The sequence below is a fragment of the Episyrphus balteatus genome, chromosome X (genome assembly GCF_945859705.1).
Source record: "Episyrphus balteatus chromosome X, idEpiBalt1.1, whole genome shotgun sequence".
Taxonomy (NCBI): domain Eukaryota; kingdom Metazoa; phylum Arthropoda; class Insecta; order Diptera; family Syrphidae; genus Episyrphus; species Episyrphus balteatus.
The window spans coordinates 9,479,601-9,501,906 of record NC_079138.1 but is presented as its reverse complement, the minus strand read 5'-3'; the positions used below and the strand labels follow the sequence as shown (position 1 = coordinate 9,501,906).

General features: G+C 30.5%; 1 long non-coding RNA gene and 1 pseudogene across 1 annotated transcript; both read left to right on the top strand.

Annotated features, from left to right (window-relative positions):
* Positions 1 to 18,666: 18,666 nt before the first annotated feature.
* LOC129920555 (phosphatidylinositol 4-kinase type 2-beta-like) lies at positions 18,667 to 20,329 on the top strand (annotated as a pseudogene).
* A 1,100-nt stretch (positions 20,330 to 21,429) lies between these two features.
* Positions 21,430 to 22,306, top strand: LOC129920563 (uncharacterized). Its single transcript, XR_008773265.1, has 3 exons — positions 21,430 to 21,764; positions 21,850 to 21,988; positions 22,060 to 22,306. It is a non-coding gene; the product is annotated as an uncharacterized LOC129920563 (long non-coding RNA).

Here is a 22,306-nt window from a genome sequence, read left to right as displayed (position 1 = left end):
TTAAAATTATTTTTTTTTTCGTTTTTATTCCCACTTGGTAACATTTTCAATTTTTTTCATATAAAATTACCTAGAAAATTTTCATAAAAAGTGTTGAAATTTTCATAAAATTTTTATATTGATATAAAAAAAGTTGACCATTTTTTAGATTTTTTTGCATAATATGTTATTCAAAAATTTAATTAAAATTATTTTATATTTTCGTTTTTAGTCCCACTTGGTAACATTTTCAATTTTTTTCATATAAAATTACCTAGAAAATTTTCATAAAAAGTCTTGAAATGTTCATAAAATTTTTATATTGATATAAAAAAAGTTGAACATATTTCAGATTTTTTTGCATAATATGTTATTCAAAAATTTAATTAAAAATTTTTTTTTTTTTCGTTTTTAGTCCCACTTGGTAACATTTTCAAATTTTTTCATATAAAATTACCTAGAAAATTTTCATAAAAAGTCTTGAAATTTTCATAAAATTTTTATATTGATATAAAAAAAGTTGACCATTTTTTAGACTTTTTTGCATAATATGTTATTCAAAAATTTAAATAAAATTTTTTTTTTCGTTTTTAGTCCCACTTGGTAACATTTTCAAATTTTTTTCAGATAAAATTACCTAGAAAATTTTCATATTGATATAAAAAAAGTTGACCATTTTTTAGACTTTTTTGCATAATATGTTATTCAAAAATTTAATTAAAATTATTTTCGTTTTTAGTCCCACTGGTAACATTTTCAAATTTTTTCATATAAAATTACCTAGAAAATTTTCCTAAAATTTTTTTGAAATTTTCATAAAATATTCATATTGATTTAAAAAAAAGTTGACCATTTTTTAGACTTTTTTGTATAATATATGTTATTCAAAAATTTAATTAAAATTATTTTTTTTTCGTTTTTAGTCCCACATATAATTTTGCTTTGACTTGGTATGATAACATTTTCAAATTTTTTAGAAAATTTTCAAATTGATTTAAAATAAATTGCACGACTGGGGTCGCACGTACTTGCTCTTATGCTTAAAGTAACTATAATGTTAAAGCTTTTTATTCAAGAAATTTAAAATTTGATACTTTGAAGAAATTTCATAAGTGGTATAAAAAAATTAAATCTGTTTTTATAATTAATTAAACTCCGTTTTAAATTATCTTAAAAAAAAAAAAAAATATGTAATTTTATTTCTTGTATAAAAAGGTATTTTTAGAAAAAATTTTTCGAAAATTGTAGGAGCCGTTTTTTAAAAAAATAATTTTTTATGTATAAAATTTTTTAACATTTTTCAAAAAAAAAGTTGGTATGCCATTTTGAAGAAATAATTAATTTACACATAAGAACTAAATTTCAAAATTTTTCATTGATCCGTTTTCAAAAAATTGATTTTTCAAAAAAAAATTTTGAAATATTTTTTAAAAAACCAAAAATGCGTTTTTTCAAAATTTTCTAAAATTTTAATATTATATTTACTTACACACTTTTGTATAAAAATTTTCATTTAAATCGGGTTAATTTTGTACGAGATATTCAGAAACGAAAAAAACCGTTCTATGACAGGTACCGTTAATAACGGTACAAAAAATATTTTTTTTATTTAAAAAGTTGGCCCTTATGTGTAGTACTACACACAAAAATTTTAATCAAAATCGTTAGAGCCGTTTTTGAAAAAAATTACCTTTTCTATTTCCGTTATATGGCAGGTACCGTTAGTTTTGGTCATAAAAAAAAAATTTCAATTTCCCCTCTAGGGAATCACCAAAAACTGCTAACTACCAAGTTTGAAGAAAATCACTTCACTCGTTTAGGCTGCAGCTCCAGATAGAGACAGACACACAGACAGACAGACAGACAGACAGACAGACAGAATTGCCGGACCCACTTTTTTGGCATTCTCCATCATCGTAATGTCATGTAAAATTGTTATCTCGAGTTCGATTTTTTTTACGAATCCTAAACTTGCCCTATAGTACCTATACCGCAAGTAAAAAAGTTGACCATTTTTGAGACTTTTTATGTATAATATTTTATAAAATTTTTATAAAATTTTCATTAAATTTTCATAAAATTTTCATAAAATTTTAGGAATAGGAAAATTTTATGAACATTTTATGAAAATTTTATGAAAATTTTATGAAAATTTTATGAAAATTATAGGAAAATTTTATGAACATTTTATAAAAATTTAATGAGAATTTTATAAAAATTTTATAACATATTATACATAAAAAGTCTCAAAAATTGATCAACTTTTTTACTTGGGATATAGGTACTATATATCAAGTTATGCATTCGTACAAAAAAAAAAAGTTGAGATAACATTTTTCCATGACATTACGATGGTAGACAATGCCAAAAAAGTGGGTCCCGGAAGTCCGTCTGTCTGTCTGTCTGTCTGTCTGTCTGTCTGTCTGTCTGTCAGTCTGTCTGTCAGTCTGTCTGTCAGTCTGTCTGTCAGTCTGTCTGTCAGTCTGTCTGTCAGTCTGTATAAGGAGCTACAGCCTAAACGGATGGACCGATTAATGATAAACTTGGTATGTAGGGTTATTTGGCGACTCTCCAGAGGGGTTTTTGGAATTAATTTTTTTGGACCAAAAATAACGGTGCTTGCCATATACCGATTTTAGTAAAATTGAAATATCTCGAAAACGGCTCCAACGATTTTGTTTAAAAAATTCAAATGTTAGTTTTAAGCTAAGGTCTATATTTCAATGAAAAAATTTCTTTTTGAAAATCATTATTAACGGTACCTGCCATAGAACCGTTTTATTCAAATTCGAATATCTCCGAAACTTCTTATTCGATTTCAACGAAACTTTTTGTGAAAAAGCATTTATATAATTTAAATATAAAATGAAAATAAAATTTCCAAAAAAATAATTTTTAGATTTTTAAAAAAAATTTTGAAATTTTTTTTTTGAAAAATCAAATTTTCGAAAACGGGACATTGAATTTGTTTGAAATTTTGTTTTTAGATGTTGATTAGTGATTTCTAAAAAATGGCATTACAATTTTATTTTAAATTTTTTTTTCCAAAAAATTATTTATAAAAAATTGTTTTTTAAAAAAACGGCTCTAACGATTTTGAAAATTTTTTTTCTAAAAATGCACGTTAATATATCAATCAAAACTGCATACTTGTTTTGGAGGGCAATTTAATTTCAGATTTTATTTTATTTCTTTTTTAAAACGAATTTTATTTTTTTTTTCCAAATTTCTATATAAAAAGTCTTAAAAATTTAAGCAACTTTAACTTCAAGAGCAAGTTCGTGCGACCCAGTCGTGCATTTTATTTTAAATAAATATGAAAATTTTATGAAAATTTTGTGAAAGTTTTATGAAAATTTTATGAAAATTGTACGAAAAATAAATTTTATGAAAAATGTATGCAAAATGATTGTCTCTCTTCACATCTTTGGTGGATTTTTGTTGTAAAATCCTTTGATTTCAAAGGAGCCTCAAATCGCCATGTTCAAAATTTAAAGAGCCAAATTACGATAAATTGTTCCATTAGCCTGTTTGGCGATAAATAGCCAGCTCTGGCAACACTCCTTACCACCTGAACCAAAAAATATTGATCGCGATTAAAAAAAATGAACTTTTAATTCAAATTTTAAAAAGATATTCTCTATGAAAATAATAAGAAATCTCCTTAAAAAAAAGTTATTACTCGTTGATTTTAATAAGATTTCCTTATAAAATATAAAGGCAATAAAACAAATAAAACAATATATAAATAAATAAATCTGTTAGTTTTAAGGTCATATTTTTCTGTATGTAAAATTAGGAATTTTCAAAAAAGTCCTCCAAATCCCTCGAGTGATATCAATTGAAAATCAAACGTTTTTAGGAAGTATTTTCAATCGAAGTAGTTTTTACTTGCGATATATATATATATCAAGTTATGCATTCGTACAAAAAAAAAAAGTTGAGATAACATTTTTCCATGACATTACGATGGTAGACAATGCCAAAAAAGTGGGTCCCGGAAGTCCGTCTGTCTGTCAGTCTGTCTGTCTGTCTGTCTGTATAAGGAGCTACAGCCTAAACGGACGGACCGATTAATGTCAAACTTGGTATGTAGCGTTATTTGGCGACTCTCCAGAGGGATTTTTGGAATTAATTTTTTTGGACCAAAAATAACGGTACTTGCCATATACCGATTTAAGTAAAATTGAAATATCTCGAACACAGCTCCAACGATTTTGTTTAAAAAATTCAAATAGTAGTTTTAAGTAAAAATCTATCTTTTAATGGAAAAATTTTTTTTTGAAAACCATTATTAACGGTACCTGCCATAGAACGGTTTTTTTCAAATCCGATTATCTCTGAAACTGCTTATTCGATTTAAACGAAACTTTTTGTGAAGAAGCATTTCTATAATATAAACCAAAAATAAAATTAAAAAAAAAATAATTGTTGGATTTTTAAAAAAAATTTGAAAATTTTTTTTTGAAAAATCCAATTTTCGAAAACGGGACATTGAATTTTTTTTGAAATTTTGTTTTTAGATGTTTGTTGGTGATTTCTACAAAATGGCATACCAATTTTATTTTAAAACTTTTTTTCCAAAAAATTATTTATAAAAAATTATTTTTTTTTAAAACGGCTCTAACTATTTTGAAAATTTTTTTTCTAAAAATGCACCTTAATATATCAATCAAAACTGCATACTTGTTTTGGAGGGCAATTTAATTTTAGATTTTATTTTATTTTTTTAAAAAACGAATTTTATTTTTTTTTTCCAAATTTCTATATAAAGTCTTAAAAATTTAAGCAACTCTAAGAGCAAGTTCGTACGACCCAGTCGAGCATTTTATTTTCTTCACTTTCGGAATCAACTATTTTCGAACCAAAGCCTCGAAACAAGTTTTGGTTTACAGATATGAATTAACAATGAAAAGGACTATGCATTCAGGTAGAAAAAATTTCAAATCTTATTTTTTTTTACTCCAAGCTCTAAGGGATTGCGCATATTTGTAGTGTCAGGGGAAGAATGAAACTAACTTTGACAAATAAAGAAAGAGAAAATATACCTGTTTTTTTATTCTATTTGTCTTGATAGAAATGAAAAGCGTTTTGTTAACCAGATTTCTAAGGAATCTTTAAATATTAAAGACTTTATTTAAATTTTCTTAAGAAACATAAAAGAAACAGTTTCTGAGTTCGTTGGAGTTACAAAAAGTAATGAATTTTGAAAAAGAGTTGTATCTTCTCAATAATGTGCGGCGCCAGCATAGAATAGCCACATATTGAATAGTAGGAAGGACATCTAGTTGAGAAACTGGATGGTATTAGCGATTGGTAGAGTTGAAATGCGCTACCGGTGGTCAAAAGAAAAACTAAAATTAACAGAACGGAAGGAGCTAGCATCCGACATTTTACTTTTTTTTGTTAGGATTTAAACATCCGTTCTGTTAAAATTAGTTCAAAAGTTGAAACTACGGCGCTAGTAGTATGTGCTCCAATCGCCAATACTTTTTCTTAAACCATAATATATTTAGCGAATATCTGAACCATATGTGGTACTAAAATCTTCTATCAAAATTATTTTTAGTACTACCTACTATTGACGTCTGGACCATGTACCCTGGCGGAAAGAAGTTGAAACACATCAAGTATCAGAAATTGTGGAAAATAATAGGGAAATTGATTAGTGCTGTAATAAAATTATTTAGAAAAAGTAAAAACAACAGTTTAAATAAAAAATTGTTTCTTTTTCTTCAAAGAATCATCATTAAGGCTATCTAGAAGTGTTTAGAAGAAGCCTTGTAAATATCAGTTAAAGAAGACCTTTATAAGACCTGTTTGCACCGTTCTAAAGAAGGCTTGTATTTTCAAGTGACAGAAGGCCTCTATTAGACCTGTTCCAAGAGGTTCTTGTAAGTATGCAAAGTTTTTATCCTGCAGATATGCAATGTTTGTAACGCATTAGAAAAAAACATTGCATTCCCATGTGAGGTTTCAATCCCAACTAGCACAAACAGAGAAATTGTCCAATTCTACTTTGGAATAAAGCTGAAAGGCGTGATAAGGATTTCGTTGATTCAGATACCATTGATCATATGGTTACGTATTTGGATTATGATGACCACATATAAGCGGCGGAAAGCAAAATTGTTCTAAGTCACAAAAAGCAAATTTAACAGGGAGCGATTTTTAAGTTTCAAATTGATTGAGAGTGATATTTTTTTGCTCCTCGGTAGTTCAAGTTATGTTTTTTATAAAGTTTGGTCTTTCCTTTTGAAGAAACGATACAAACTTTCTTCATTAGTAAATAAATACTATTTTTTAATATTTTTAAAAACTAAGAACCCAAACTTGGATTTATAGAACAATTCCTATACAAGTACGCACTTTCCTTAAATAAAAAGGAGACTTAGAAGAAAATATGATGGGACTTAGAACAATCAAGAATACTCGGGTCTCATTTTCAGAAGGCTGCTTGGCTGTTTTTATAATGTGATGTCCCATTAAATTATATCACAACAAAAACATTACTGTTAAAAAAGAAGCCAAGTTCTTCTATGTTAAAATTATGCTGGCACAAAAAGTACTGAGATGTAAAAGTGTACCAAGTTCTAAAGTTTGGGTTCAAATTCGTATCAATAAAATTTTGATTGTTCTCTTGACAATTTTTCTTTTAATTACCGATTTTTAAAGTCATTTTAAAAATTGCCAAGTAAACAATCAAAATTTTATTGATACGAATTTGAACCCAAACTTTAGAACTTGGTACACTTTTACATCTCAGTACTTTTTGTGCCAGCATAATTTTAACATAGAAGAACTTGGCTTCTTTTTTAACAGTAATGTTTTTGTTGTGATTTCACTACTTTTTGCAAGGTATGGCTGTAGAATTGAAAATCTCTATATTTGATGAAAATTCAGTGAAAATGGGCGGTTGTCACGCCCCCTGGCTGAAATTCTCAAACTTAAAATTTTTTGCTTTGTATAAACTACCATCTCTACCATTCTACCAAATATCCAGATTCTACGATAATCAGAAGTGCTCTATTATATTTAATAAAAATTCAGCGGAAATGGGCGGATGCCACGCCCCCTGAATTGAAAATCTCAAATTTTCGATTTTTCCCTTTGTATACACCACAAGCCCTATCACCGTGTAAAATTTCAAGTTTCTACGTTAACGGGAAGTTCTCCATAATTTTGATGATCTGTCAGTGAGTGAGTGAGTGAGTCAGTCAATCAGTTACGGTTTTTGCGATTTTTGAAGCCCTATATCTCAGAAACTACTCATCGTAAAAGGCTGAAATTTTGTGAGGAGTTTGGTTTTGACAAGCTCAATAAATGTAGCAAGTTTGAAATTTCTAGCATCTTTGGTGTGGAAGTTAGAGGGGGGTCGAAAATGGCCTGAGTTGTTTCCTGTAAATAAGGGTGTAGTGCCAAAGTTGCTAGAGAACTTGGCTGGGCACTACCGTGCCCCTTGATTATCTGCTGAAGAAATTTCTTAGACAAAAACGATTTTCAAATTCGGAAAGAGCACCCTCATCATCATATAATTAAACGGCGAGCATAGTTTTTGTGGTACAAATTACCGGGCCCCCAAAAACCGAAGGGGCATAAATTATACACGGAACGAAAGAGAATGACGCGTAGATGTGCAGAATCACATTTTTTTTTTACTTTTTATTAACCGAAATAACGAAATTAAACAAATTAAAATTCGATACAAAATAAAAAAAAAACAAAAACAAAACAAAAACAACTGGAACTCTATTGGAAAATTTCCAATCGACTGGAATGAAATGTCATTCATGACTGAATGAATGAATGAAAGCATTCAGCGAAAATCAAAAAACATTAAGGTGGGTTCACATTGGTGCGTTGTTTTAAGATCGCACGTAAACTATGGTTAACTTTCATTGTTTTAGTTATCTAAGTTTAGAAAGTAAGATGTTTGTTTTATTACCATGAATTTTTTTGTTAAAATCGAATTCTATTAAAATCAAGTCTATTACTTTTGTAAACACTTTTGATACCAATGAAATCTATTTTCGTCCTTTTCTCTCTTGAAAGAACATAAGAATTTGTCAGCAATTACATGAAGCCTCAAGAGGCGCGACTCTTTTTAAACATAATGAGTGCAAAAGAGAAAAAAGATGAAAGAAAAAATTATCCGACCGGAGAGTCGTGGGTCGTGAGTCCGAGACTCTTTTTTGACGTTTCTTTTTCCACTTTTTCTTTTTTCAACATTCCCTCACATTTCTTTTTGCTTCTTGGTGCAATACAACAACAACAAATTTTAATTCAAAAGATAAATGTCAAATATGAGTCCTTGACTCAAGAGGCATCGTGTAATAGTACGCGCCTCACAGAATGATTACACACCCGACAAACAATTTTTTTTCTATAAAGCTTTACAGATGCAATTGTTGCTTCTTTAAAGCATTATAGAAGCAAAATTGTTAGTAGGGCAGCCACACAAAAAAATATAAAAGTTCTGACCTGGGATTGCGACTAAATTTTTCATATAGTTTTTGGGTCACTGAAACCGAATCCGAATTCCGTTTTGCTCCATCACGTCAGGTTTTCGAGATAACCTCATAAAATGTCACGAAAACAAAAAATTTGTTTCTCTGATCTGGATGTGCGAATATGTTAATCATATAGTTTTTGGATCACTGAATCCAGATTCGAAGTCAATTTCGCCCTATCACGTCAGGTTTCTGGGATATCCTCAAAAAAATGTCAAAACCAAAAAAACAAAAGTTTTTGCCTGGGGTTGCGACTAAATTTTTCATATAGTTTTTGGGTCGCTGAAACCGAATCCGAAGTCTATTTTGGCGTATCACGTCAGGTTTTTGAAATATCCTCAAAAAATGTCTAAACTCAAAAAAAGTTCTTATCTGACATTTTTTGAGGATATCTCAAAAACCTAACATGATACGGAAAAATAGAGTTCGAATTCGGTTTTAGCAACCCAAAAACTATATGAAAAACTTAGACGCAACCCCAAATAAGAAATTTAGTTTTTTTGGTTTTGACATTTTTTTGATGATATCTCAGAAACCTGACGTGATAAGGCAAAATTGACTTCGAATCTGGATTCAGTGATCCAAAAGCTATATGATTTACATATTCGCATATCCAGATCAGAGAAAAACATTTTTTGTTTTCGTGACATTTTTTTAGGTTATCTCGAAAACCTGACGTGATGGGGCAAAACGGACTCCAGATTCGGTTTCAGCGACCCAAAAACTATATGAAAAACTTAGTCGCAACCCCAGGTCAGAACTTTTTTTTTTTGTGGGTGTGTTATCAAAAGAAATTTCGAAAAAAGAGTCAAGAATCTTGAGGCTTCATGTAATAGCTGACTTTGACAGTTCCTTTACCATTTTACCAAGTTTTCACTTTTAGACGTTTACATTTTTGCATAAAAGGCACTAATATTTTATCGCCGCATGGCAAAGCGTTTTTCTTATGAGGTTCAGGGAAAACTAACAAAAACGTCTTTTTTGTTCCTTATCTACAATAACCTAAAAAGTGAAAAAAAGGAAATTTACAAAATTAAATTTTTTTTATTTCTTTCTAGCGCTATTTGTTTTTGTTTATTAAAGCAAAAAATAAGCTTTTTGCATCATTATTTTTGATTTTAAGGTAAGAAAAACTGTCAAAAAATGAATTTGAAAATTTTGTAAAAAAGAGTTAAGGTATCACAGTACACATAATAAGGTAATATATTCCGAACGTTGTCAAAATTTGTTTGTCAAAAATGGGCACCAATCTGTCAGGTCGGCCTTTAATTTTTATATTTCAATCGCAGTAAACAGGAAATTTGTTTTTGTTTTAATTTATAAAATGTCATTTAAAAATATTATAAATTGAAAAATAACAAATTTTCTTCGTGTTTCATCGCGGAAAATGGTAAATAATTGTTTAAAAATTAGTGGTGTGCGTGGTTTATCGGTTTTTGTGCGTTTTTCGTCGGTATTTTAAACAATTAAGAATTCGGTAGCTGACATTGGTCGCCAAAGTGTCATGTTTTGACAATCTGGCGACCAATGTCAGTTCGGAATATATTACCTTTTTATGTGTACTGTGTTAAGGTATAACTACAACGGCCACTTTTTGCAAAAAGTCAAAAAGTGAACATTTTCAAACTCATTTTGTGACAGTTTTTCCCATCACAAAATTAAAAATATTGATTGATGAGAAAGCTTATTTTTTGGTTTAAAAAAAACAATTTTTGTAGTTTTTTTCTAAAAAAAAATAGCGCTAGAAAGAAATAAAAATTTTTTAATTTTGTAAATTTCCCACTTTTTCACTTTTTAGGCCATTGTAGTTATGCCTTTCACAAATTGTTTTTATACAAAAAAAATATGGTTTTCGCATTTTTTGTTTTAATTTTCTAGCCCGAAGAACCATACAAAAATGCGTTTGAAAATTGTCACTTTTGTACTTTTTCACTTTTTGAGCCAATGTAGTTAAAAGCCACTTAATGCAAAAAGTCAATAAGTCAACATTTTCAAACTCATTTTGTGATAGTTTTTTCGACCAAAAAATTAAAAATAATGATGCAGAAAGCTTATTTTTTGGTTTAAAAAACAATTTTTGTAGTTTTTTCCAAAAACAAATGGAGCTTGAAAAGAAATAAATTTTTTTTACTTTTGTAAATTTTCCACTTTTTCACTTTTTAGGTCATTGTAGTTAAGCCTCAAGGCTTTAAAAGTATAACTACAACGGCAACTTTTTGCAAAAAGTCAAAAAGTGATAGATTCAAACTCATTTTATGACAGTTTTTACGACGACAAAATAAAAAATAATGATGCAAAAAGCTTATTTTTTGGTTTCAAAAAAAATGTTTGGTAGTTTTTTCCAAAAATAAAAAAAAAACAAATATTGCTAGAAAGAAATAAAAAAAAATTTAATTATGTAAATTTCCCACTTTTTCACTTTTTAGGTCATTGTAGTTATGGTTTTAACATAAAAAAAACGTTGTTATGCGACGCAGTTGTCGTGGTAATGCCTTAAGAATTGATTTGTTTTATTAATAAATTGCACGACTGGGGTCGCACGTACTTGCTCTTATGGTAAAAGTTAGTCTAATGTTAAAGCTTTTCATTCATAAAAATAAAGGAAAATTTAAAATTTGATATTTTCACGGAATTTCATAAGTGGTGAAAAAAAAAAATAAAATCTGATTTTATAAATAATTAAATACCGTTTTATATGATCTTTTACAAAAAAATAAGTATGCCATTTTATTTCTTGTATAAAAAGGAATTTTCAGAAAAAAATTTTCGAAAATCGTTAGAGCGGTTTTTTTAAAAAATAATTTTTTATATATAAAAATTTTCTAACATTTTTCAAAAAAAAACTTGGTATGCCATTTCGAAGAAATAATTAATTTACACCTAAAAACGGAATTTCAAAATTTTTCACCGACCCGTTTTCAAAAAATTGAATTTTCAAAAAAAAATTTTGAAATATTTTTTAAAAATCCAAAAATGTGTTTTTTTGAAAAATTAAAAATTTTTTTAAAAAATAATTGCTTAAAGTTTTCTGTATAAAAATTTTGGTCGAAATCTGTTTTGTAGTTTACGAGAAATTCATAAATCAAAAAAACGGTTCTATGGCAGGTACAGTTAATAACTGTAGAAAAAATATTTTTTTTATTTCCAAAGAAAGCTTCTATGTGCTTGACTACACACAAAAAATTTAATCAAAATCGTTAGAGCCGTTTTTGAAAAAAATTAACTTTTGTATTTCCGTTACATGACAGGTACCGTTAGTTTTGGTCCTAAAAAAAAAATTTCAATTTCTCCTCTAGGGAATCACCAAAAACTGTTAACTACCAAGTTTGAAGAAAATAGCTCCAGTAGTTTAGGCTGTAGCTCGAGGTTCTTACAGACAGACAGACAGACAGACAGACAGACAGACAGACAGAATTGCCGGACCCACTTTTTTGGCATTCTCCATCATCGTAATGTCATGTAAAATTGTTATCTCGAGTTCGATTTTTTTTACGAATCCTAAACTTGCCCTATAGTACCTATATCGCAAGTAAAAAATGTCGCTTCTTTCCACATAGTACCACGGATTACCTTTTTATGCCTGGTACGCTGCTCGCGCTAAATTTTAGCCGAGATAAAATTCCCATACAAGTTATCGATAATTTGTATGGGATCCATTTTAGCTCAGCTAAAATTTTTCGATAATTTGTATGGGAGCTAAAATTTAGCGCGAGCAGCGTACCAGGCTTTACTACTGTATATTATGAAGATCTACACCTGAACGCACCTTTAATAAATGTGAACATATCTTTAATCATTATTAAGTGTCTGAACGCATTCATTAAAATTTTCCTGGAAGATTTGACATTTCTCAAACGTCAAGCTGAAAGAAAACTTTTGTATTGTTAATTTGAGAACACCAACTTCAAATAAAGAGTAAATTCTAATTGAATATCGTTTTTTTACTGCGGAAAAATATAAAATAAATAAAAAAAAAAACATTTGCGACCAAAATATATTTTTTCCTGGCATAGTTATTGTGAAAAAGTCAAATTACTGTGACTTTTCTTCCCGTGATTGTCTTCAGGATATTTTGTCTGTAAAACGACAGCATACGGCCAAATTAATTAACTTTCTACTTCATCTTCACTCAGATCTTAATAATATCTGCAATTTCCTATTGATTTTGATTTAATTGAATTTATATTACCGAAGAAAATAAACAAAATTATTGATCAAAGGAATCTCTGGTTTTATTTTGCAGAAGTTGTTTTGATTTCAGATTGACGTACGTGTTAAAATTGTTGTCAAAGGACACATGCAATCGCAAAAAGAACTCGGTATGTTTTCATGTTCCTACAAGCTAAATGAAAAAAAAAATGGTGTGAATGACAAATTTGAGTGAAGTTGGTGGAGGTTGAATGATTGACGGATGGAATTTGAACGAATGGAACATGAAACAGGTTGAATTGAATTGAAATGCAAGGTGCAAACACAATGACCTTAAGGAGATTACACTTTGCATTTTCTTTTTCGATACTTTTTTTACGTAGTTGAGCGTAGTTAAAACGTAGTTCAACAATATCTAAATCAGGCTTAAAATATATCAAAAAATAGGTATATTATATATTCCTGTGTAAAAAGTGTAGTTAATCGTAAGAAAACAACAACAAATACTATAAAAAATAAAGAAACTATTTTGGTATTATTGTGTTCAAAATTGTTGCAAATAAAAAAAAAAAATAAAGAAATTGGCACTCGAATTTCGAGGGCTGGGTCGGCTAGTATTACTAAAATTGCATCATTATCTCATTTTAGGTAAGCAGTGGATTTAGAACAATTTTGCTTTCCGCCGACAACAATTCTAAATAATAATCTAAACAAATTTTCAATGAAATATTTTGTTTTTGTTTATTTTTTAATTTATTTATAAATAAAATCATTATTTATAAATTATGGAATAACAAACGAAAATATCAGCTTTGTGCTCGTTTCTTTGTACTGGGATTGAATGTCGATAGCGTACGCGTCCTTTAATCTTCCGGCACTTTGCAAGATAATTGTTTGATTTGGATTGATCTGTTTTTGATGCTCTTGCTGTTGCTGTGGAGGTGTTAACTATGCTGGATTCTGAGTATTAACAGGAGGTGTTCGGAATTTTTAGGTTGTGGTGGAATTTTATGACCTTTATACATGTATCCAATACGCTGATTCTTTACTTGTCAGATATCCAAAAAGGAGTGTATCAAATTTAATCAATAAGATTCAATTATTAATCTTGCATCTATTTTGACTTACAAGCTTTTATATTTTGCATCAACTCCAGAAACTATTTTCATCGATGGGTTCCATATCCCATGGACTCGTATACTCATTTTCTCTAAGTATTCTGGTAGTTAAAGTTGGATCGTTCAAGTGGTCTGACCAAGCCAAGTTTTTCCGATGCTCTGGCCTTCCACATGCGGATGTTCATCTCGTCCGATCCAGAGAAGACGTACATATTTGTTGTCCAAACTACAGGCGACGCAAGCAAGGCTTTGCACTCGCTTTAGGTGATATACAGGGTGATTCACACAGAGAAAAATAGACCACATAAAATAGAACAAAAACAATAAGATTTCTCTATGGTTTTCATCCAAGAAGGAAACCTTATTAAAACAATCGGGTTTTCCTTATTGTTTTAAAATCTGCAAAAAAATAAAAAAAAACATGACCAGGCTGGGAATCGAACTGGAGACTTCAAATCATTAGTCGCCCACCTTACCACCTGAACCAACCTGCCATGAAAATATTGATCGCGATTTTTGTTCTAGTGCTAAGTTGCAAAAAAAATCAACTTTTCAGTCAAATTTTAATAAGATTTTCTCTATAAAAATAATAAGAAATCTCCTTAAAAAAACCTTATTAATCGTTGATTTTAATAAGATTTCCTTATGAAATGTATGGACGGTAAAACAATATGGCAATCTGTTAGTTTTAAGCGGGTCATATTTTTTTCTGTGCAGGAGTAATGTGCCAAAAAGCTAGAGCGTGTAGGTTAGGTCAAGATAAAAAAAAAATCTTATGGGAGGGGGGGTCTATTCCCCTTCGTGTAGCGGGGAGGGGCAATTTAAAAAAAATTGACTTAATTTGGAAAAAAAATTATTAAAAATTAACGGTTATACTTACAATAACGTGCTATACTTTTTTTATTAAAGCCAAAACATTAGTCTTTTACAAAATTTGTAAACAAAGCCATTTTATGGCACAGTTTTTGAAAAATTAATTTTTAAAAACAAAATTTTGAAAAAAAATTGGAAAAAAAAAAATTCAAACTAATTTTTTTCAAAATTTCATGTAATAAAGTACTAATTTAAAATTAAAATTCCATGCTTTTATTTATTTTCAAACAGAAACAGAAAACCAGATTCAAAAATATGTTGTCGTTTTCGAGAAATTAACAAAAAACCAAAACGGCTTTTTTCTAAAAAACCTCTTTATATTCTGTTTTTACGTAGCTGGACTTGTTGATAAATTAATTTATGAAACATTAACAATTCGTCAATTATTTTTTAACATTCAGACTTAAATAAGGATACAATTAAGTGATACCGTATTGGATTAAGGCTGAGTGGACCACGTAAAAATCGGGCTATCGTTTACAAATCGGTGCATAACTTTCACATTTTTAAAGATAATTGAATGAAATAAATTTTATTATTTAGATAATAAACAAGGCTAAATATCTTCATCCCTACAATTTCCAAATTTGTGCACTTGTAATGAAGAGAGAACAAAACATGATAAAATTTTCGTTGTTTTAGAACGACCTGAAACCCTGAAAGACATTGGTTTGTTTCTTAGTTAGACTAAAATTTTTATTTTTTTTATTTCTATTTTGGATTGAGATTGAATCAAACTACGGAGTAAAACTATTTTGAAAAACTAAAAATGTATTTTTTCATAGAAAAAAATTAATCGAAACTGAAGCTATTTTTCCTTATGTTAGAATGTTTGAACATGTGTAACTTCTGCAATTATTAATAAAAATTAATCGAAATAAAAAGAAATAAGTACCTCAACTCAAATACTAACACATTGATTAGTTTGAGAAATTTATATTAAGTTTTAAGGTCTTAAACAACAAAAAAAAGTTAAAAAGTCATTTTTTCTTAACTTTTTTAAAACAAAGTGGTTTAATTTCTTTGTTTTTCAAAGTATGATTTTTATTTTATTTAAAAGCTTAGTTTATTGACTATGGAGTAAAGCTATATTTTGTTGGAAAATATTATTTTGTAACCCTCCAATCGCTTTTTAAGTAGTCCCAAAAACAATAAACTGTACTAAGAAACCAGAATTTTTAGATTTTTTGTTATATTTTTTTTATTTTTTTTCATTATTTTTTCTATCAATATCAAGTTAGAAAACAAGAATTGCTATAATAGTTTTCTTACAATTAATTTTTGAAAAAGAGTCTACTTTCCATTTTTTTCCTCAGAAATTCATGGAATGCGTATGTATTGGAATTTGTAGTTTAAACAAATTCCGCTGGCGCTAGTTGTATCTCTCTCTCTTTATTATCTTCTATTTTGTTTCTACATGATCTCTCGCACTCGCTCTGTCGAGTGGTTGTTTGGTGGTATAAAGAATAAGATGAACTTAGGTATCTACATTCTACATATTGTTTGTACATAGGTTTTTCCATAAAAAAGGATTGGCGCCAGGCAAGCTCATCGCGCATGCAAAGTGTTGTATTTTTTTTGCGAAAATGAGAGGATACAGGAAATGGATCTCTCGCACGTTCGCAATGTATGGTATCTGGTGTTGCGTGGTAGGTATATGGAATAGGACAAACGAGTTTTTTTTTGTATTCTTGTTTTTTTTTTTTAAACTGGTTTATTTATCTCTTGATCATGATCTGACGTTTCTCACGAAACTGTGCTGTCCTGTCCTGTTCTGATCTAGAAAAATCCTCGCTGAACATACTTATGGCGTTTTTAATTGGCAATCCGGAATTGTTCTTCGATTCGGAATCCCAATTGAACAGTTTTTTTTTTATTCCGAAGAATCTGATGTTTGGTGTGAATGTGTTGGTTGAGTTTGACTTGTGTCACATATACGTGTATTCGCGCCAAATTTCATTTGTTTTTATGCTGCAAACATTTGTCATAGAGGAAGGAATACCTAGAGAGCCGACTCGTACCCCCCTTGCCTAAAACACCCGCAAATTTAATTTCAGATAATTGGTATACATCTCTCTTATTTTTCTCTTGTTTTCCTATCTGTGAATACGTGTGAAAGCTATAATCAAGGGGCACGGTAGTGCCCAGCCAAGTTCTCTAGCAACTTTGGCACTACACCCTTATTTACAGGAAACAACTCAGGCCATTTTCGACCCCCCTCTAACTTCCACACCAAAGATGCTAGAAATTTCAAACTCACTTCATTTGTTGAGCTAGTAAAAACCAAACTCCTCACAAAATTTCAGCCTCCTACGATGAGTAGTTTCTGAGATATAGGGCTTCAAAAATCGCAAAAACCGTAACTGACTCACTGACTCACTGACAGATCATCAAAATTATGGAGAACTTCCCGATATCGTAGAAACTTGAAGTTTTACACGGTGATAGGACTTGTGGTGTATACAAAGGAAAAAATCGAAAATTTGAGATTTTCAATTCAGGGGGCGTGGCATCCGCCCATTTCCGCTGAATTTTCATCATATATTATAAAGCACTTCTGATTATCGTAGAATCTTGAAATTTGGTAGAATAGTCGAGCTGGTAGTTAATACAAAGGAAAAAATTTAAAACTTGAGAATTTCAGCCATTGGGCGTGGCAACCGCCCATTTCCGCTGAATTTTCATAAATTATTATAGAGCACTTCTGATTGTCGTAGAATCTTGAAATTTGGTAGAATGGTAGAGCTGGTAGTTTTTACAAAGGAAAAAAATTAAAATTTGAGAATTTCAGCCAGGGGGCGTGGCAACCGCCCATTTCCGCTGAATTTTCATAAATTATTATAGAGCACTTCTGATTGTCGTAGAATCTTGAAATTTGGTAGAATGGTAGAGCTGGTAGTTTATACAAAGGAAAAAATTTTAAATTTGAGAATTTCAGCCAGGGGGCGTGGCAACCGCCCATTTCCGCTGAATTTTCATAAATTATTATAGAGCACTTCTGATTGTCGTAGAATCTTGAAATTTGGTAGAATGGCAGAGCTGGTAGTTTATACAAAGGAAAAAATTTTAAATTTGAGAATTTCAGCCAGGGGGCGTGGCAACCGGCATTCCCGCTGAATTTTCATAAATTATTATAGAGCACTTCTGATTGTCGTAGAATCTTGAAATTTGGTAGAATGGTAGAGCTGGTAGTTTATACAAAGGAAAAAATTTTAAATTTGAGAATTTCAGCCAGGGGGCGTGGCAACCGCCCATTTCCGCTGAATTTTCATAAATTATTATAGAGCACTTCTGATTGTCGTAGAATCTTGAAATTTGGTAGAATAGTAGAGCTAATAGTTTATACAAAGGAATAAATTTAAAATTTGAGAATTTCAGCCAGGGGGCGTGGCAACCGCCCATTTCCGCTGAATTTTCATAAATTATTATAGAGCACTTCTGATTGTCGTAGAATCTTGAAATTTGGTAGAATGGTGGAGCTGGTAGTTTACACAAAGGAAAAAATTTAAAGTTTGAGAATTTCAGGCAGGGGGCGTGGCAACCAACCATTTTCACTGAATTTTCATCAAATATAGAGATTTTATATTCTACAGCCATACCTTGCAAAAAGTAGTGAAATCGCAACAAAAACATTACTGTTAAAAAAAGAGCCAAGTTCTCCTATGTTGAAATTATGCTGGCACAAAAGGTACTGAGATGTAAAAGTGTACCAAGTTCTAAAGTTTGGGTTCAAATTCGTATCAATAAAATTTTGATTGTTTACTTGGCAATTTTTGAAATAACTTTAAAAATCGATAATTAAGAAAAATTGTCAAGAGAACAATCAAAATTTTATTGATACGAATTTGAACCCAAACTTTAGAACTTGGTACACTTTTACATCTCAGTACCTTTTGTGCCAGCATAATTTCAACAAAGGAGAACTTGGCTCTTTTTTTAACAGTAATGTTTTTGTTGCGATTATAAGAATATATATACAATGCTTGCAGTTGGTAATACTTATCGATTTAACATTTAAGTGACATTTGTCAGTAATAATAAACAAACAAAGTAAAGAAACAAATTCTTGAGGAAAAAAAAATTTTACCAAAACCAATAGAAAAATTCAACAAACTATACAACATAATGTTCTGGAAACATTACGTCCATGAAAAACCCTCTAAACCATTATATTAGAGGAGAATTTGTTGCTGTTTTCTTCGAAGAGGATACATCAACATTTTCGCGTGGTCGAATAAGATCAAATCTACAGTAACAACGATACAATTTGTATGTCGATGAACTAAAGTGTCTATCTCGAGTCCCACCTGGTCTGGGTTTCACCCAACTAAGTTTTTAGAATAGACGATAAGTCCACCACTAAGACGATGACATTATCTTCCTGAGTCCGTTAAGCGAACGCAATGGATTGAATCTATTAAATCGTTAAGGGATGTAAGTTGTTCCTTTCACGACCCTTACCCCCTCCTTCTATGTAGTATACATAAAATAGTATATTTTTTTTTAGCAACAATATAATATTCCCTGAGCAAATATTATCAATGCCTTCTGGCTATGCAAGAAAGCATGAAGGCTGAGATAAGTTCCTATTTGTTGCGCTTCAACAACGACGATAGAGTTGTAGGAGAGTTTTATATTACTGTGTAAGGACTAAAGAGTCTCGAATCTCGATCATCCAGCAGATTTGTATATTCGCATTGAGGTAGATTCGTATGGTTTGTGGATGGGCAGCGTATTTCTCCTTCAAGGTATTCTGAAAGGTATTCACATGGTCTGACCAGGCCAATAAGTCTCAAAACTTTTAGAATATTTAAATGATTTCTAGTTAGAAGGAAGTTGTGTCATCTACATTAAAATATACCTAATACATTGACTTGCAAACATATCTAAATATAATGCATATCAAATAACATAAAACTTTTTCAGAACTTCAAACAGAAAGTAGTGGCAGTATTCAAACCCAAAAACGAAGAGCCATATGGACAAATGAATCCAAAACGACAAAATGGATGCACAAACTGTGTTGTTTTGGACGTGCTTGTTTAATTCCGGATCAAGGGTAAGGATTTAAATCATTTTACTAAATAATACAATCTCTGATAACTTGTTATTATTTTGTTTCAGATATCTCTCGGAAGCTGGAGCAAGTGAAGTTGACCAAAAAATACAATTAGGCGTTGTACCGAATACACGAATAGTTCGTTTAGTTGCCGAGACATTTAATTATGCCCGAATCGATAGACGAAAAGCGAAACTAAAAAAAAAAACAAATCAATGAAGACTTCCCATCACAAGATTTAATTGAATGAGCTTTCCTTTGAAAGTTAGTTTTTCAACCCTTAATTGTTTTTGTATAGAAAATGTTATGTTAATTATTAATTTTTTAGAAAGGATCATTTCAAATATTCGTGCAAAACTACAGGGAGCTGATTACTGCCTACGACGTTTTGAAAACAAAGCTCTAACATCTGTCCTAGCTAAATCTTTTCAATTACAATTTGAAAGATTATTTCTCTTAGACTACAAATCATAAGAAACACATATCGTGGGAACGATAATTGGCTAGTAAAATATGATCAACCAAAAATTGTTAAACAAGTTAATGATACTGTTATGCCAACAAGAACAACTGAGATTATCCCAACCGAGTCATCGAGAACTGATGGAGTTACATCTCTAACTGATAAAGCAGTATCTTAATCCAGATAACACAAATAATTGGAATGTTGTTCAATTGCCAGAAATTAAAATCGCCGCTATCTTATATATATAATTCTCCTGTGCGTTTGTTTGTGACCCTACTTCTTCTAAACGACTTGATAGATTTTTCTGAAATTTGGTGGGGGTGATAAGGTCCATCCGAGACAGGTTTTGTTTTATAATTGGACCCAGTAGGTGGCGCTGTTGACAAGTTATATGCAAATTCCGTATTTGGGGTCGAATGACTGAACAGATTTTTGTGAAATTTTGTGTATGCGATAAGGTCTATCCGAGACAGGTTTTGCGTTATAATTGGACCCGGTAGGTGGCGCTGTTGTCAAGTTATGTATATGCAAATTCCATATTTGGGGTCGAAAGACTGAATAGATTTTTGTGAAATTTTGTGTGTGCGATAAGGTCCATCTGAGACAGGTATTGTGTTATAATAGGACCCGGTAGGTGGCGCTGTTGTCAATTTATATGCAAATTCCGTATTTGGGGTCTGAACAGATTTTTGTGAAATTTTGTGTATGCGATAAGGTCTATCCGAGACAGGTTTTGTGTTATAATTGGACCCAGTAGGTGGCGCTGTTGACAAGTTATATGCAAATTCCGTATTTGGGGTCGAATGACTGAACAGATTTTTGTGAAATTTTGTGTGTGCGATAAGGTCCATCCGAGACAGGTTTTGTGTTATAATTGGACCCGGTAGGTGGCGCTGTTGTCAATTTATATGCAAATTCCGTATTTGGGGTCGAATGACTGAACAGATTTTTGTGAAATTTTGTGTATGCGATAAGGTCTATCCGAGACAGGTTTTGTGTTATAATTGGACCCGGTTGGTGGCGCTGTTGTCAAGTTATGTATATGCAAATTCCATATTTGGGGTCGAAAGACTGAATAGATTTTTGTGAAATTTTGTGTGTGCGATAAGGTCCATCTGAGACAGGTATTGTGTTATAATTGGACCCGGTAGGTGGCGCTTTTGTCAAGTTTATTTCAAAATCCGTATTTGGGGTCGAATGACTGGATATTTTTTGTGAAATTTTGTGTGTGTGTGATAAGGTTTGCCCCAGACAGGTTTTTGTGTTATAATTGGACCCTGTAGGTTGCGCTGTAGTCAATTTATTTGTGCTCCACATATCAACCGAACCGAGTGAACCGGAAAAAGTTTAACACATTACAGGGCTAAAATTTGAAAACAAATACTTGGAAAGGCGGAACGAAGTCCGCCGGGTCAGCTAGTAATTTATATATATATATATCCATTAAAATGGACTGGCTTTTACATTTCCATTTAAACATTCAGATTCATGGCGTGCATATCCATACCATTACGCGTGGTTGCCTTTTAGTGAAGAAACCAAACAACTTGTCCTTCCTTCGTTATCCGATATGAATTTTGTAGAGGAACTGTGCAATGTATTAGTTTAAGGTTTGGATGAATTTAATTTGTTTTGTTATCAATAAGTTAAATTACAAATTTTTTTTGGCTTTATTTCAAAATGAAAAAATTTTAGCAAGACAAAGGATTCGATAGAAAATTGTATTAACGTCAAATGTCTGTGATGCGGGGAAAAATTTTAAGTTTAACTCAAGCCTCAAGGACGGTAAATCTCCCGTTCAACTAGTCCAAATGCCAGCAGTGGTCATTGAAAAGTAAATTTTTGTTTCCTTTTTCTTCTTTTCAAAATTCAAGTATTTAGTAAAATTTTTATTTAATTTTTCAGAAGTGAACCGAAAAGCAGATTAACCTCGTTTACCCAGCGCTTCCAATAAAAAAGCCCATTTTTTTCATGGTGCTAACGAGAAGGCCAAGTCAAGTAATGATACGTTTAAATTTTTTGTTTTGTAAATATAGGTGAATATTTAATTTATTGAATAAAGTTAATCAGAAGTTAACACGGAAAATTAAATTTGATTGTCAGCTAAAAATTCATTCAGAGTTTATTTTGATTAGTTTTATGTTTTCTTTTG